Here is a 17,656-nt window from a genome sequence, read left to right as displayed (position 1 = left end):
AAAGTGCAAATTCCCTTAAATGCACACAGAGACCACAGTCAGTCTGGGGCTGGTTTCTCCCTCTTTCTCCAGATCCCCAGCAAGACTTTCCACTGGGACAGTATTGGATTGATATCTCAGCTGAGTGGCTAAACCAAGATCTCCAGTGCTTCGTGTCCCTGCCCAAGTAGCTGGCACACACACACACACACACACACACACACACACACTCCTTGAGATTTGATTTATATACAAACACACACACACCTAGGAAAGGCTGACACAGGTTTACTAACTACGCCCCCTTCTGCCCAAACTCTAAGGTAGTTTTCACTGCCACCAGCCAACTCTTTGTCAGCTACTCTAAGGCCCTTAACAAAGGGTGTCCAATCCTACTGTGTAATGTTACTATTAATGCAAATGATAGTCTGACCAAGAGCAAGGCTATTTAGGAGTGGTCTGTACAGTGTCATCATATAGATATGCAAGCACTCTCAGAGCTGAAGTATGTCTCACAGATAGCCACAAAGATAGGTGTAAATATATTTAATAATAAATAATAAAAGAACAAGACAATACTCAGTAAGTAATCAGCTACATTAGAGTTCAAAATCACAGGCAGTATTTAAAAAACATTGCAGGACAGTCTCAAATAAATAAAGAAAAATCTAAGCTATACTTTACTATATTCCTAGCTGAATCTAAAAGAGTTACTATACCCTAAAAACTTACTTACATCAAGGTTAGTGCAGAAGGTGGTGATGAGTGAATGTTTGTGTGATGTTAGGTCAAAGACAAAATTCAAAATGCACGATCTCTCTCTGAGAGAGTTCTTGAATTAATATCAAATATTACTGCTGCGTTAGCTTGGGTGACATTACCTTTTGTCAACTAACTTCAGTTCCCAAGCTAAACCCCCTTTGTCAAAAAGTACAAGGATTTCTAGCATCTCCCTGTGAAAAATATATATTTCTCAGATGTTTACAAACACTGGAAGTCATAAAACAGTAGAACACTTCTACATCTCAAACCTAGTAATTACTTCTCTTTCAAGACAATGCAAAAAATGTCCAGCTCTAGACACTGTGTCTGCTACTGCACTGAAACTGAAAGATAACTTTTATAGTACAATCGTAAAACAATTTAATTTCAACTTATTTTCTTGATGTTTTGCAAGTTAACCTTCTATGTTCCATTTTCCATTAAACAATATGCATCTAAACAGTCAGAATAGTGCAGGAACATTCCTGTTCTATTCCAATAGGGCATGCTGTGGTTACATTTTAGCTCAGTACTTTACACACACTTCTGTATAAATCATATCAATATTCACAAATGACATAGAACTATTTAGAAAATTCCAGATAGCTGGGCGGCTGGCACCATTTTCCTATGTCACCCCCCCCCCCCAAAAAAAAAAAAAACTCAAGCTAGTTTTTCAAGTGTCCCTTAAGAAACTCTGCTTGAGAGGATTGACTAATTCCCTGTCTTGAGAGCTTATCTGTGTTGGCATTGCTAACCACACTGTGGTGCTACACTGTCATATCGTATCATATTTCTGCAAACCTAGGATCCACCTTAGTAACTTGGCATTTTGCTGGCTGGCTCGATGTAGCCATGTTAAGGGATTGTGGTCTGTAACTACAGTGAATTTCCTTCCATACAGATAAGGGTGTAGTTTCTCCAATGCCCACACTAAAGCTAGACATTCATTTTCTACAGCTGCATAGCATTTCTCCCTGGGTTGGAGCCTATGACTGAGATAAACCACTGGGTGCTCTTCTTCCTCCAAGGAGACCTGGCTGAGTACAGCCCCCAGCCCATGGTTTGAAGCATCCACCTGTACAACAAATTATTTGGTGTAATCTGGACTGGCTAACACAGGGGGTCCTCCCAAAGCTCCTTTAAGCTTCTGGAATTCCTGCTCACATGCTGGGGTCCATACTACCTTATTTTGCTTGTTTTTCCTTGTCAGGTCTGTGAGGGGGTCAGCTATGGTACTATAATTGGGGACAAACTTTCTGTAGTACCCTGCTGTCCCTAAGAATTCCCTCACCTGCTTTTTGGTAACAGGGGCAGCCCATGCCTGAATAGCTTCCACTTTGGTAGGTTTTGGCCTGATCTTACCACTCACCACTCTATGTCCCAGCTAGGAGACCTCTGCCATACCCACCTACACTTACTGGGTGTAATGGTCAACCCTGCCCTCTGTAGTCTGGCCAGTACCTCCTTGACATGCTGAAGGTGTTCTTGCTAGGAACAGCTGTAGATGGCAATATCATCCAGGTAAGCAAGGGCAAAATCTTCTCCTGCTAGGATTTGATCCACCAACCTCTGGAAAGTCACTGAGGCATTTTTCATCCCAAAGGCATCTTCATTAACTCATACAAGCTGAAAGGAGTCACAAAGGATGACTTCTTTCTAGTGCTGGCAGTCAAGGGCACCTGCCAGTAACCCTTGGTAAGATCAATGGTTGTAAGATACTTAGCCCCACCCAGCTGCTATAGGGCTTCATCTGTCCTAGACATGGGGTAAGCATCTAACTCTGTGTGACTATTTAATTTCCTGTAGTCCACACAGAACTTGGTGCTGCCATTCTTCTTTGGTACCAGCACCACTGAGGAGGCCCAGGGACTGCTGGACCCCTGAATTACCCCTAGTTCCAACATTTCCTAAAGCTCCTCCCTCAGACTCTGTTTGACCATCTCAGGCACCCTACAAGGGGCCTGCTTAATAGGCCTTTGGGGTCCTGTATCCACATGGTGCCACACCAGGTGGGTACACCCTGGTTTCCTAGTGAATATGTCCCCAGACTTCTGTAACACTACTCAGATTTCTCAAACTTGGGTAGGGAATAGCTGCTGGGGTATCACTGCCCCTTCCACTGAGATGTCAATTTGAGCCAGACTGAGGAAACGAGTCACCAGATCCCCCTCAGACTCCTCCTGCCATTCACTGCAAATACTCAGCACAAGGGCCTCTCTATCTTGATATGGTTTCATCATGTTAACATGGTACAGTTTGTGCCCATGGCTCCCGCCTAGTAGTTCTGCCATGTAGTTAACATCACTGACCTTCCTTACCACTTTGAAGGGTCCCGCCCAAGCTACCTACAGCTTGTTCTGTTTGACAGGAATGAAAACCATAACCTGCTCCCCCACAGCATACTCTCTAGTGCAAGCATTCCTGTCTTACCAGACCTTTTTCTGCTGTTGGGCTTCTGCCAGGTTCTCCTGGGCCAAGCCCATGAGTTCCCTGATCCTTGTCCTGAGGTTTAGGACATATGCCACAACAGACTCCTTGTGGGATTCACACTCATCCTACCACACATCACAAATCAAATCTAGACGTCCTCTCACCCTGTGCCCATACAGCAACTCAAAGGGTGAAAAATGTGTGAATTCTTGGGGCACCTCTCTGTAAGCAAACAACAGATGGGGCAAATATTTCTTTCACTCCATCTTAAACCGGTCTGCAAATGCCTGTAGCATTCTGTTTAGTGTAGAGTTTGACCTCTCTACCAGACCATTAGTCTGGGGCTGGTAAGGGTGGTCTTTAGGTGCTTCACCCCACAGGGCTCCCACAGGTAAGCCAGCAGGTCTAACATGAAATTGGCACCTCTGTCAGTCAGTATTTCTTTTGGGAAACCTACCCTGCTGAAAATCTCTAACAAAGCATTTACTCCTTTTCTGCCTCAAAGGAGGACAGAGCTATTGCCTCAGGGTATCTGGTAGCATAATCTACTACCACTAGGATATACATCTTCCCTATGAAACTTGGGGTACTCAGAGGCCCCACAATATCCATAACTACCCTCTGAAATGGCTCCTCAATCCCAGGTGAAGGCATCAAAGGAGCTTTGACCTTGTCTTCTGCCTTGCCTAATTTTTGGCACTGCAGGAACCTGTTCATAGGTTCATAGATTAGTACTAGGCTAACTGCCCTTGTGGGCCATTTTAAGCCTAGCCAATTATCCCTTGTGAGACTCAAACCCTGCACCTTGTGCTTGTAAGGCAAGCACCTTAACCATTAGGCCACCCTCCCCACCATCCCTGGAAATCCCAGGCCAATAAAAGTTCAGCATGATACATCTCTTGGTATGCTTTATGTCCATATGACCTGCAAAGGGAATGTCATGGGCTATGGCTAGAAGTGCCAGACAGTAGGCTCTGGACACTGCCAACTGCTGTATTCTCTCGCCCTCTAGCCCTCCCTTAGGGGTCCACTCTCTATACAGTAACCCTTTGTCCCAGTATATAAATGTAGGGTCTGAGAGCTGAGCCTGTCTCAACTCTCTCTTTGTAATCTTTCCCAGCTCCCCTTCCACAGGAAGTCTGGTATCCTCTAAAAGCAGTGCCTCACTGTCAGCCCAGGTACTACAACTCACCTCTGCCCTTCCAGTCACTCTGTGTCCAAGGGAACATCAGTACCCACAAGCAACTGTGGCTCACCTTCAGTCTCACTGCTATAGGTTAGCTCCCTCTTTGAAGTAACCACCTCACCAGTCCTGGCTTCAAGTGTGTGGTCTGTCTGGTTCCCCCCCAGGCTACCAGACCCACATGCCTGTTTCCAAGCCTGACTGATTGTCACTGCATGCACACAAGGTGCACAAAATTATTCCCTATCAGGACATCTGCCGGAATACTCTCAAACACACCTATGTGCTTGCTTCCTTTTCCACCTTCCCAGTCAAGGTGAACCCTAGCCAAAGGTATTTTGGAATGGGGTTCCCTCCTAATGTTATGAGTGGAGTAGACTGCCCAAGCAAGTAGTGCTACTCTTTAACTATTGCATGCTTCATAATGGTTAGGTAAGAGACTGTCTCTCTCTTGGCAGTGGCCTGTTTCCCATCTACTAAGATGAGATATAACCTCTTGTGGTAGTTTGGTACCCTTGTTGTCTCCAGACAACTTACCACTGGCATTTTTTATTCCAAGTTGTTGGATCCCCTACCTTATTTTCCCCACATTGTCTCCATGGACTTCTATATGCTACATGGCCTTACTGGTTACATTTAAAGCATTTAACCCTTGATCCTGGCCATGTTCCTGAATTAGTAGCTTCCCCTGTTACTGGCAGACTCTGTTAGGGCAGTTTAGGCTGCCCACCATGGGTTCCCCTTAGACCCGTGTGCAGCACTGGGTATCCTTTTCCTGTGGAGCGATGCCCTGCTTACTAAGTATAGGTCTCCCTTTTTCCCCAATTCATCTGCATTGTTGCATTCTCTATCTGCCAACCAGATTCTCATGTCCTCAGGCAAAGTGCTAAGGGCTTGTTCCCTCACCAAAAGGCCTGCCAGCCCATCAAAAGTGGTGACCTGACACCCACTCACCCACCTATGAAAATAAGTGCTTAACTCAGCAATATATTCACACACACTTTCATCAAACTTGCAACTATGCTCACAAAACTTTTTTCTTTAAGCTTCAGGTGTTAACTTAAAACACTCTAATAAACATTTTTGTAATGTATTATAATTTAAGCAATCAGTATCAGACAATTTAGAAACAGCAGTTACAGCTTTACTATGGAGTAAGGGGGTCAGGAACTGTACCCAGAGCCCTTGGTCAACATTATACTGTTTACATACCCTTTCAAACATATGAATAATGCTTTCAAAATTATCACTCTCTGTAAATTATAGAAGACATGTACTGACCTTTATTGCTTCTGGGGTTCAGTTACTCCCTTCCCTGTTGCTTCCATGATCCTGGTGTAGGGTCAGCATCTCCTTTTCATGTTGCCCCTACCTCTCATTTTCTTCAACTTCCAGATGTCTCAGTCTCTCTGCTGACTCTAATTCCATTTGTTTCTCCTGCCACAGTCTCTCTGGTGATTATATTTCCAAATATTTAGCTTCCAGTTCAAGTCTCTTTAACTCCAGATGGATTTTTAATTCCTCTGAGGCAAAGTTGAACTGTTAATTTTCTGAGAGTTGTACATCCCCAAGGCCAGTCTGATTGTCCTCCTGGTTGCTGGTCTGTGATGCAGCTGTGGTTAAGGCTGCAATCATTTCCACTTTAGTTAGTTTGGCATGCTTTAGTCCTTTGGCTTGACACATCTCAGCCAACTGGGCCCTTGTTAGCTTGTCCTAATCCTCTGCTGACATACTTGCCTGCTGTCCCTGACTAACTAAGCTAACAAAAAATAAATAAAACAATTGTGATATGAAACTCTGAATGTCTACTGTGTGGCTGCTTGAGAATACAAACACCTTCTTTAGTGACCACTGTTTACAAGGTACAGGATTTCAATATCTATACCACTGAATCCCAATATGTGATGTGGTGCTTCCACCACTGCCCACCAAATGTGATGACCCTTCACTGGACCAGTAATCAATGAACCTCAATCCTCACCACTGGCAACAGTGGGAGATGTTCACTGAGAGGATGACAAGTATACACACAGTATTTCCAGATACAGCTCCCTGCATCAAGTGCAATTTCCCTTAAGAGCACACAGAGACCACAGTCAATCTGGGGGTGGTTTCTCCTTCTTCCTCCAGATCCCCAATAAGACTCCCCACTAGCACAGCTATAGAGTTGAGATCTTATCTGCATGACAAAGCCAAGACCTCCAGCACCCTCTATGTCCAACCAGTGTTCCTGTCCAAGCAGCTGACACACACACTCTTTGAGGTTTGAGGACACACACACACACACACACACACACACACACACACACACACACACACACACACACACACACCTGGGAACGGCTAGCATAAGTTTACTTGCTATGCCCCCTTCTGCCCAGACTATAAGATAGTTTCCACTGCCACCAGTCAACTCCTTATCAGCTACTTTAGGCCATTAACAAAGGGTGTCCAATCTTACTGTGTAATATTAATATTAACACACATGGTAGTTTGATCAAGAGCCCACACAGTGTCACCAAATAAATATTCAAGTACTCTCAAATCTTAAATATCTCTACAAAGATCAGGCACAATGAAAGGTTTAAATATATTTAATAATAAATGATAAAAGAACAAGACAATACTAAATATATATTTACAGTAACATCAGGATTCAAAATCACAGGAAATATTTAAAACAACATTGAAGGTCAGTGTCAAATAAAGAAAAAGAATTTCTAAACTAAGCTTCAATGGAGCAATTGCCTCATGTACACTGATAACCCTCTCCTCTTGCCTTCCAACACTCAGACTTGCGAAAGATGCACTTATATATCCAAATTGGAAGCCACGCACTCTCCATCCAAGACCGGAATAGCTGGTCAAGTGGAGAAAGTTAACACTTGCACCACACCACATGGAACACACAGCCCTCCAGAACACTCACCAGCACTGCCTTCACATAAAAACACAAACCACAAACCCACCTTTGCGGAGGGTCTCAATAAAAATCTACCCAAGCAGCAGAGACCTCCAAGGCAGAAATGCACTTGACCACCACATGACAGCACTAATCACGAGACACATAACTCTCCTAAACAGTGTGCCACTCAATCAAAGCCCCTAAGACAGTACAGCATGCCCAACACACTAGTTATAGTTGACTCGATAGTGAGGCACACTGATGTCCCACTCACTAGGTTGAATAAGGAGAAAGTAACAGCTGCCTGTCAGGTGCCAGGATCCGCCACATAACACACACTCAGATACCTCAATAGCAGATACAAATATGACTCTGTCATTGTAGATGTGGGTGTGAATGACCTGAGACATACCTTCCTGGACTACATAAAAAGAGACATGGAGGAGCTCTCGGATTATGTAGCCCAGGCAGGTATGACCCTAGCTCTGAGCAGCATCCTACCATTAACCCAGAATGATAACACAGTGTGTGTGTGTGTGTGTGTGTGTGTGTGTGTGTGTGTGTGTGTGTGTGTGTGTGTGTCTTTTGGCTTTTCCCAGTTAGGGGTTGCCACAGCGGAACTCCGGTCTGCTAATGATTGGCAGTTGATTTTTACATGCCGAGTTGCCAGCCCTGACACACAACCTTCAACGAAGGTACGCCCATTCACGCATGTCACCACGCAAAAGACACTCTAGCTGAGAATCGAACCGGACAGCGTCTTACTGTGAGGCGACAACGCTACCGCAGCACCACCACCACGGATTCCAGAATGATAACACAGTACAAGTAGAAAATGATTGATTTCAACAATTGGCTAAGTTTCTGGTGTTATTCTAAGGGGATCCAGTATCTGTCTGCCTGGGATGACATGATTGACAGACCTCAATGTTTTGCCAGAGATGGCCTGCATCTGTCACCCCTGGTTTCCAGATACTGGCCAATGCTCTTGCCACCCCTATAGTGCCTTTTAAGGCAGTGTTCCAAACACCAAATTACCACCGTAACAGCTTCAAACAAATGCAATCTGAGGGTCATGCTGCTCAATGCTAGAAGTCTAAATTTCAAAATGCACTCAATCAAAGCACTCCTTAAAATGGAGAACATCGACATTTGCGCTGTAACAGAGACCTGGTTCAAAGCAGTAGAAAGCACCCCTGCACTACCAGGCTATAACTCATTCCACACCTTTCGGTCCCAAAACTTGGACTGAAGCTCCAAAGGCAGTGATGTTTCCATATTCATAAAGTATGTGCAGACCTCCAGACTAGTAGCCCAACATAATGCATCAGAGATACTTCATGTGTAGCTAACATTGGGTAAGACAGTGATTCAGGTGGTAGCCTGCTATAGGTCCCCAACCATGTCCCAAGACTCTCACTCCACGTTCCTAAGCATCCTGGAGAATATTAGGGTCCAACCTAACACTCTCTTACTAGGTGACTTCAACTTCCCCTCCATTAACTGGGTAAACTACTCATGTACCAATACACTTGCCCAACGTTTCCTGGAGTTCATTAATTCCAATGCCCTTGACCAGTTCATTCTTACCCCCAGTAGAGGTAGCAACATCCTTGACCTGGTCATTACTAACATGAGCAACTGTTGCTCTACAATAGTCAGCTCCTCCCTGGCTAGATCCTTCCACAAACCAATCACCTTGGAAATCCATGTCCCACCCCCACCCCACCCACAAAGGTAACCACCATGAAAAACTTCTCCAAAGCTAATTTTGGGCTCCTAAAAACAGAGGTGGCTAACTTCACAGCACCCATGCAAATGGAGAATAGCTGCATGACTGCAGAATCATACACCAATGCACAGTACGAGCACGTACACAAATGCATGGATCTTGCCATACCCAATAGAACCAAGGCACTCTCCTCCAAAAAAAGGAAGCCAATCTAGTGGTCCCCTGCCATAAACAAACTCTACAACAGAAAGGGGAAACTGATGCTGAATAAGGTGAAGTCCCAAGATTGAAAAAACTCCCTTATCAGCCTCAACAAAAAGTTGAGATCCCTCATCAAATCCTCTAAAGCGAGCTATGAAAACAGAATTGCAGCAGATAGTAAAGACAACCACAAGGCCTTCTATGGTTATGTAAAGAATCTCCACAGCAATACCCAGATTTGCTCTGAGCTGCTGCACAATGGTACCTTTTATACCGAGCCAACAGATATTGCCAGTATACTGGCTGACAGATTCAGTGCCAACTTTGCCCCACCCCAAAGGACCAATCACAATACCAGTAGATTGCCAGGCACCCAGTAGCTGCACATGTTAAAACAGCACTGTCCAAGGCCAAAAATACAGTTTCTATGGGACCTGACAATATTCCTGGTTGTGTTCTACATGAACTACAAAGTGAACTGGCACCTCACCTGTGTGCCCTGTTCAATCACAGCCTCAATTCAGGCTTTTTCCCTACCAAATGGTGCACTGCTACAGTCATCCCTCTCCACAAAGGAGGAGCGACTACAGACCCTGGGAACTATGACGAGTCTGATATGCAAAGCTATGGAAGGCATCATCATGGACCTAATAAACAAGGATGTAGTGAATCTCCAAACTCTGCATCCCACACAATTTGGTTTTGTGAAGGGTAGATCATGCCTTGTCAAATTAGTTGACTTCTTTAAGTCAGTCACCAGAGCTGTGGATGAAGGCAAGGTGGTTCATACAGCCTACCTTGATCTGGCCAAGGCTTTTGATACCATACCCCATTCAGGAATCATAGAAAAACTCACTAAGCTTGGCATCAACCCCATATCACTCGGTGAGTTGCAAACTTGCTCACAGATGGAACCCACAGTGTGAAAGTAGCTGACTCCAAGTCAGACTGCTGACTAGTCATGAGTGGAGTCCCACAGGGTTCAGTCCTGGGTCCTGTCCTGTTTGGTATCTACTTCTTTGAAGTTTGGGCCAGCACAAAGGGACTCTGGCTGACAAAGTTGCAAGTTGGGAGTTATTATTAACTCCCCAAGTGATGTTGACATCCTACAGAATGGCCTCACTGAGACCAATGACTGGTGTCAGAACCATGGCCTTAAGCTCAATGCCAGAAAACGTGTTGTCATCCCCTTTGGGAAAAACCCAGTTCCCATGAATTACCACATTGATGGTAGTCCACTGAACACAGAAGGTGCTATAAGAGATCTGGGAACACAGGTTGACAGCAACCTCTCTTTTGATCACCACATTGCCACTGTGGTTAGAAAGTCCTTCTCTGTGGCACATCTCATTACTAAGGGTTTTGCATCCAGGAAGAAAGAGGTCATTGTCTCCCTCTACTCTTCCCTCATTAGGCCAATCATTGAGTACACTGCCCCATTTGGCATGTACCTCACTAGACACCTGCAACAACTGGAGAGGCCGCAAAAGTACCTCACAAAGAGGATCCTAGGCCTTAAACACTTGTCCTGCATGGACAGACTCAAACAACTCCAACTATTTTCTGTCTAATATTGCCTACTTAGAGGCACTCTCTGCTAGATTTACAAAGCCATGTCTGACCCAGCTCTGTTAGAAATGCTACATCTAAAGAAATCCCAATCCCTCCACACCACAGGCTCCAGAGACCTCAACCTCATTCCCACAATTAACAGAACATGCTGGAAGGACAGATTCATAACCCAGAGACTGCCCATACTATGGAACAGACTTCCCATACATGTCAAGCAGAGCACCTCGCTGACCCTCTTCAAGAGAAATCTTGATGAGTGGATGGGAAACAGAAAATTCACCCAGGGGATAATTCCGGTGGCTCTATTCGACAGAGGCACTGGGAACTAAGGTTGGGTGGCACTATGCCGGGGTAATCCTATGGCTAGGCTTGTAAAGGCCCCAGGGCCATTAGCCTAGTACACACCTATGAACCTATATATTCCTGATTGAATCTATAACCTAGCAACTTAATTAGAGCAAGGCAGATGTGGTGAGTGGATCTTGTTGTCGGGTCCAAGACATAATGCAGAATGCTCTCTCACTAAAAGACTTCTCAAATGAATATCTAAAATATTACTGCTGGGATAGCTTGCAGAATGACATAATTTCTGGTCATCTGATGTCTAGTTCCCAGGCCAAACCCCCATTGCTAAAAGCTGACAGTATTTAGCATCTACTTGTAAAAATATACAGGCAAGGGCTTTAGCTCAGATCTTTGGCAGATGCTGGAAGTCATAAAACAATTGTATTCCTTCATGCTTCAAAAGCAGCAATTAGTTTACCCCAAGGACAATGCAGAAAGCTTCCTAACACAGACTCTGTGTCTCTAGCTGCATTGATAACTTGAGAGGTAGACCCTTTATTGAGTCCTAAAAAGTAATTTAATTTCAGATATTTTTCTAAAGTTTACTAGATTGAGGTTAACCTCCTGTATCCCAGTTTCCACTGTTAAATTACATGCATGTACAACAGTTACAATAGTGTGTGTACATATCTGTTCTGTTCCAGTAGGGCACATTATGAATACATTTTAAACACAGCACTTTTAATAGTATCCATTCAACACAAACATCTGTACAGAGCAAAACAACAAAATGGTCCCAAACAGGGTATAAACTGGTAACAAATTATGTACACAGCCCGAAGGGCAGAATTACTCCACCACAACTTCAGCAAAAAATGTATTTATTAAAAACAAAATGACTAAGTGCTTTCACCAATGTTACATAGACTTCTTCAGAGTCATTAAAAAAGTTGAACTGCCCATTTAAATAAGAAACGAGCAAAACACTACCAATCACTGCTTAACACAGGAAATTAAATCAATGCCCCTCCTTTCCCACAAGTACAAGTGGGTAAAATTATGACTATAAAATTGTACAAAAAAAGAAAAAAAATATATATAAATTATGTATCTTCATCCAATAAACACATTCCACTCTTCACATAACTAAAAACTAATATGTTGAAGTAAATAAAAATTATATTCATATGTGCAAACCATGTTTTCTAATGTACCAACATGTATATTTACTTTTTCATAACTAAAATAAATCAATCATAGCATAAACTATAAGCTATCTATAGTTTATATATAAAATATCTATATTATATTCGCTCTATATTTCAACATATGCCAAAAGGCTATGCTGTCATTTAAGCCTGGCAGACAAGGGACATTGAATCTTAAATGCCATAAACATTCCTTATTTTCCACCTTTAACTTATCATCACCTCCCCTCTCATTGGGAAAATTATTTTCCACCTTTAACTTATCATCACCACCCCTCTTGCTGGAAAAAACCCTATCTATAATAAAAAATGTAAATTTCTTAAAATTAGGACAAACAATACTGTGAGTGTATAGGGCATTATTGTATATTTTTTGTCTTGATGGCTCTAAGGTGTTCAGCTATCCTGTCCTTCAGTCTACATATAGTTTTACCCACATAGAATCCATGGCATCTGACACAAGTAGCCACATACACCAACATTTTAGTGTTGTAACTACATCTGCCCGGACATGGAAGAGCCAAATCATACCCTTGTATGGAAACATAAGGTCCATCATTTACGAATTTGCAATATCTACATACCCCACACTTATGCACAATAGAGTTCTGTTTTTTGGTTCTTTGTCTTTCCAAAATATCCTTCATATTGCTGCCCCTACTAAACACAATCCTAGGTGTTGTCCCAACAATTTCTTTGGTCTGTTCACTCATACAAATCTGCCAAGAATTATTAATACTGGTGATAATAGATGGAGCTAAATGATTAAATCTCAATACAAATGCCTCAATGTTTTTCTCTTGCCTTGTCCGTGGTGTATATCACCAAAGAAAGGGCATAATTAAGGGCCAAATGGTCAGATTGTCCCACTTGGTTAGCAATAACGACAAGTTTAAGGAATAACTATATACTTTAATAGGGATGTTTTTGCAAAGGGGATACCCTTTGAAACTTTTGTTGAAAGTTCTGAGGTTATGAAGAAAAGGACTATGACATTTCAGCCTAGTCTATGCTTGGAAGAAAGATATACACCACGGACAAGGCAAGAGAAAAACATTGAGGCATTTGTATTGAGATTTAATCATTTAGCTCCATCTGTTATCACCAGTATTAATAATTCTTGGCAGATTTGTATGAGTGAACAGACCAAAGAAATTGTTGGGACAACACCTAGGATTGTGTTTAGTAGAGGCAGCAAAATGAAGGATATTTTGGAAAGACAAAGAACCAAAAAACAGAAGTCTATTGTGCAAAAGTGTGGGACATGTAGATATTGCAAATTCATAAATGATGGACCTTATGTTTCCATACAAGGGTATGATTGGCTCTTCATGTCTGGGCAGATGTAGTTGCAACACTAAAATGTTGGTGTATGTGGCTACTTGTGTCAGCTGCCATGGATTCTATGTGGGTAAAACTATACGTAGACTGAAGGACAGGATAGCTGAACACCTTAGGGCCATCAAGACAAAAAATACACATAATGCCCTATACACTCACAGTATTGTTTGTCCTCATTTTAAGAAATTTACCTTTTTTTTTATAGATAGGGGTTTTCCCAACAAGAGGGGAGGTGATGATAAGTTAAAGGTGGAAAATAAGGAATGTTTATGGCAGTTAAGACTCAATGCCCCTTGTCCACCAGGCTTAAATGACAGTATAGCCTTTTTGCCTATGTTGAAATATACAGCGAATATAATATAGGTATTTTATATATAAACTATAGATAGCTTGTAGTTTATGCTATGATTGATTTATTTTAGTTATGGCAAAATAAATAAACATGTTGGCACATTAGAAAACATAGTTTGCCATATGAATATAATTTTTATTTACTTTAACATATTAGTTTTTAATTATGTTAAGAGTGGAATGTGTTTATTGGATGAAGATACATAATTTATATATGTATATGTAGGATTTTATAGTCATAACAACTTTTTCCACCTGTACTTGTGGGAAAGGAGGGGCATTGATTTCATTTCCTGTGTTAAGCAGTGATTGGTAGTGTTTTGCACACGTTTCTTATTTAAATAGGCAGTTGCAACTTTTTTAATGACTCTGAAGAAGCCTATGTAACATTGGCGAAAGCGCTTAGTTTTTTTGTTTTTAATAAATTTTTCGCTGAAGCTGTGGTGGATTAATTCTGCCCTTCAGGCTGTGTACATAATCTGTACAGAGCAGTTTGATATACACATGACCTACATTTCTAATACATTTGTAACATAAGCATCTTGTATAAATCATTTTGATATTCACCAATGACATATAATTATTTACAAAATTCCAGCTAGCTGTGCTGGCAGTATCTCCTTTCATCACAGCGGCCATAAATGATGCATGCATTGGAGAGTTAAATATGATGACCAGTGTATCACACACATCTGTAGTATTCTGAGACATGTGGATATATGGGATTATTACCTCTAAACAGGGAGATAGTGTAGTTAGTTGCCTGATATTAAGGTATGTCCACTTATGTATTATATCACATCCACTGGATTGTATAACATTTGTAAATTTGTGTTGCATATGAACATGATTATAGTGATGCTGCTGTATATTTTTGCTGAGGAATACTTTTGCATGGAAGATACAACATGTATATTGTGATACTGCATATATTTATGAGGCTTCCTTCGGAAATTGTTTGACTTAGATGGCAATACTTCCACTGCAAAGCTTGTTGTGGTCACTGATGGATATATTTTCCACATATGTGTACTCTCCATATCTATGTCATGTTCTCAGCCTAGAAAGCTGTTTGCCATCCACATCTGTCCATGACAGTATGCTGCATAAGTACCATAAAGTAGTTGCACATGTATGTAGCTGTGTAGAAGTGATGCTTGTGTGTGCATGCGTATATATAACTATAATGTAAGCAAAGCCAACATATACTGCATTTGTCTTGTCAGTGTTACATTGTCCTTTAATGGACCACTATGGGCAAATGATGAAAAAACATATATGTATTTTTTTAATCTTGTCATGAATTACTGCACCTCCCCAAGTTGCCTGCAACAAAGTAAGTATGCATACCTAATTTTATTTTATTTTTTTTATCCTTGTATGCTCTCATGGGGACAGATATCCTGATTCCTTTGAAAAGTTAAATCTGTTCCATAATGCACTATGAGACCACAGATTGTGAGAGTAGGTAGCCCTACTATTTGTTGTCGGACTAGATTTCCATTCACTTAAAATGGAAAACCTGAAAAAACTGCCAAGTTTGAGAGTCTGCAGCTCATGTGTCATTGACTGGTCTGCACTGAGTTTTACAAATGTTGTTCCTACTGATGTACTACACATTCTCTGAAAGAAGCTTGCAAAAGTTTCAATAAATTGTGGAGATAAAAAATACTTTTTACAAAGAGCAGTTTTGCAAGTTTCAGTTCCTGGCCAAGTTACTCCTTCCGTCTTGTTTCATTTGGATGGCGCAGTGGTGCTGCAATTGTATTGTTGCCTCACAGCAAAAGGTTCTCTGGTTTGATTCTTGGCTGGAGAGCCTTCTGTGCAGAGTCTGCATGTCCTCCCTGCATTCGTGTTGGTTTCCTTTGGGTACTCTGGTTTTCTCCCACGTTACAAAGACATGCATCAACAGCCTTTCTACCCAGGCCTCTGCTGAAAATTGGCTTAGTTCCAAGTCGGACTTTCTCTGTAAGCAAATGTTAAATAAATAAAAAATCTCCCCTCCTTCAATGAGCCAGAGTCTCACATTTCCAGCTTGGCTCAATTCAACTAATCAGTCAGCTTTACATGACAATAGACATTACAAATCACATCCTGGGGTGCCACTAAAACTGTTCCCTCATATGTCTGTTCAGTTCTGATTTAGCATTTCCCAGGAATTATTTCTAAAAAAAGCACACACATCAGTCTAGAGTTTAGACCAATCTCTCCATTTCTCAAAATCTACACAATCAAATGTTCAATTTGAATTGCATTCTGGCTGCTCACGTTGTTATATTTGTAGAGTTATTCTATGGTTGCCACCTTTCGTTGTGGTCAAAACCAGACCAAGGCCACACTCCTTGCCCCTCCCACAACCCCAGCCATCTCCTCCGATATCCCCAAATACTTTCCACCTATTTCATGGCATCATTGTGATGTCAAGTGAGGGGATATGCCCTCTTTTTCCATTTGCAATGCTTTTTTTTTTCTGGCAATTTGCTACGCTTTTCTGTAAAAAAAAGCATAGTAAATCTGCCAAGTTAACAAAATCTGATACTCTGTTTCTTTTTTAAAACAGAATATCAGAGTTTGTAGAGTGTTTTCCGGACCACCAGACAATCGGTTTGATTTCCGGATAGTCCAGAAAAAATGGATAGGTGGCAATGCTAAGTTATTCTGTTATAACCTGAACTATGGTATTTTATGTCAAGCTTTACATAACAATGAGCAGTTCTCAGTTTCTTAGCAATGACCTCCCAAACCTCTGATGTGACCCAGTACTTTCTGTTGCCACTGCTTTATGTAGTTTGTCTTAGTTATATACTTGTAGTATATCTTTCATCCTCTCAGTAACAAACTCCTGAAGAAAGCTTCCAAATCAGATACTTTTAAAAATAGCAATACTACTGATTTAGTAAGCTCGCAAAATAATACTACACAAATTAGCATTCATTTTCTGAAAAAAAGTCTTTAATTACAATGAATGTCATTATTTGTTCATGAGAATCTTAACACCTTTTTCAAAATCAAAAATCATTATGGATTGCAGTATGTCAGAGCAAAAGTATAAGCCACAATTAATGATACTTGTGCAGTACACTGACAAACAAACTGATATTCCTACTCATCTGTTCTCCATTTCAACTAGCCCAGCCATACAGACATGTGCATACTTCATGGAAAACATGTACTGACACAGTACTAGCAGCTGTAACAATGATACCATACTCCAAAGGTGGCACTCAAACAATGTACTGACACACATGACAATGTTTATGTCTCACTCAAGTAATGATGAAATCGCTAGGGTCCATACTGAGCACAGTTTCACTCTATCTCTCCATTTCGCAATGCCTAATATTCACACAACACTTACAAAGGCACACCTCCACTCCTCACAAACACACAGCCACCCACACCACACAACATACCAGTGAACTTTGAGGCTTTTCCTACTTCTCTGCAAAACAATGCTATAATGGCTTTGGCAAATGAAAATGATTGATAGATGTCAGCTCAGGACTCCCATCCCTACTTATTGAAGCCAGTCCACTGCACTTACACAAATGTCTTTTCAGCAGGACAGCAAGCAGGTGTCAGTACAGGTTTGCTCCATAGTTCTTTTATACTGCACACATGCAGACATAAAAACAATGACATATGGTTAATGTGGGCAAATCTGTTTCTTCAATGTCACTACACTTGTCTCCAAATCCAGTCTT

The sequence above is a fragment of the Protopterus annectens genome, chromosome 1.part2 (assembly GCF_019279795.1).
Source record: "Protopterus annectens isolate FY-2018-M chromosome 1.part2, PAN1.0, whole genome shotgun sequence".
NCBI lineage: Eukaryota > Metazoa > Chordata > Ceratodontiformes > Protopteridae > Protopterus > Protopterus annectens.
This window is presented reverse-complemented; position numbering follows the sequence as displayed.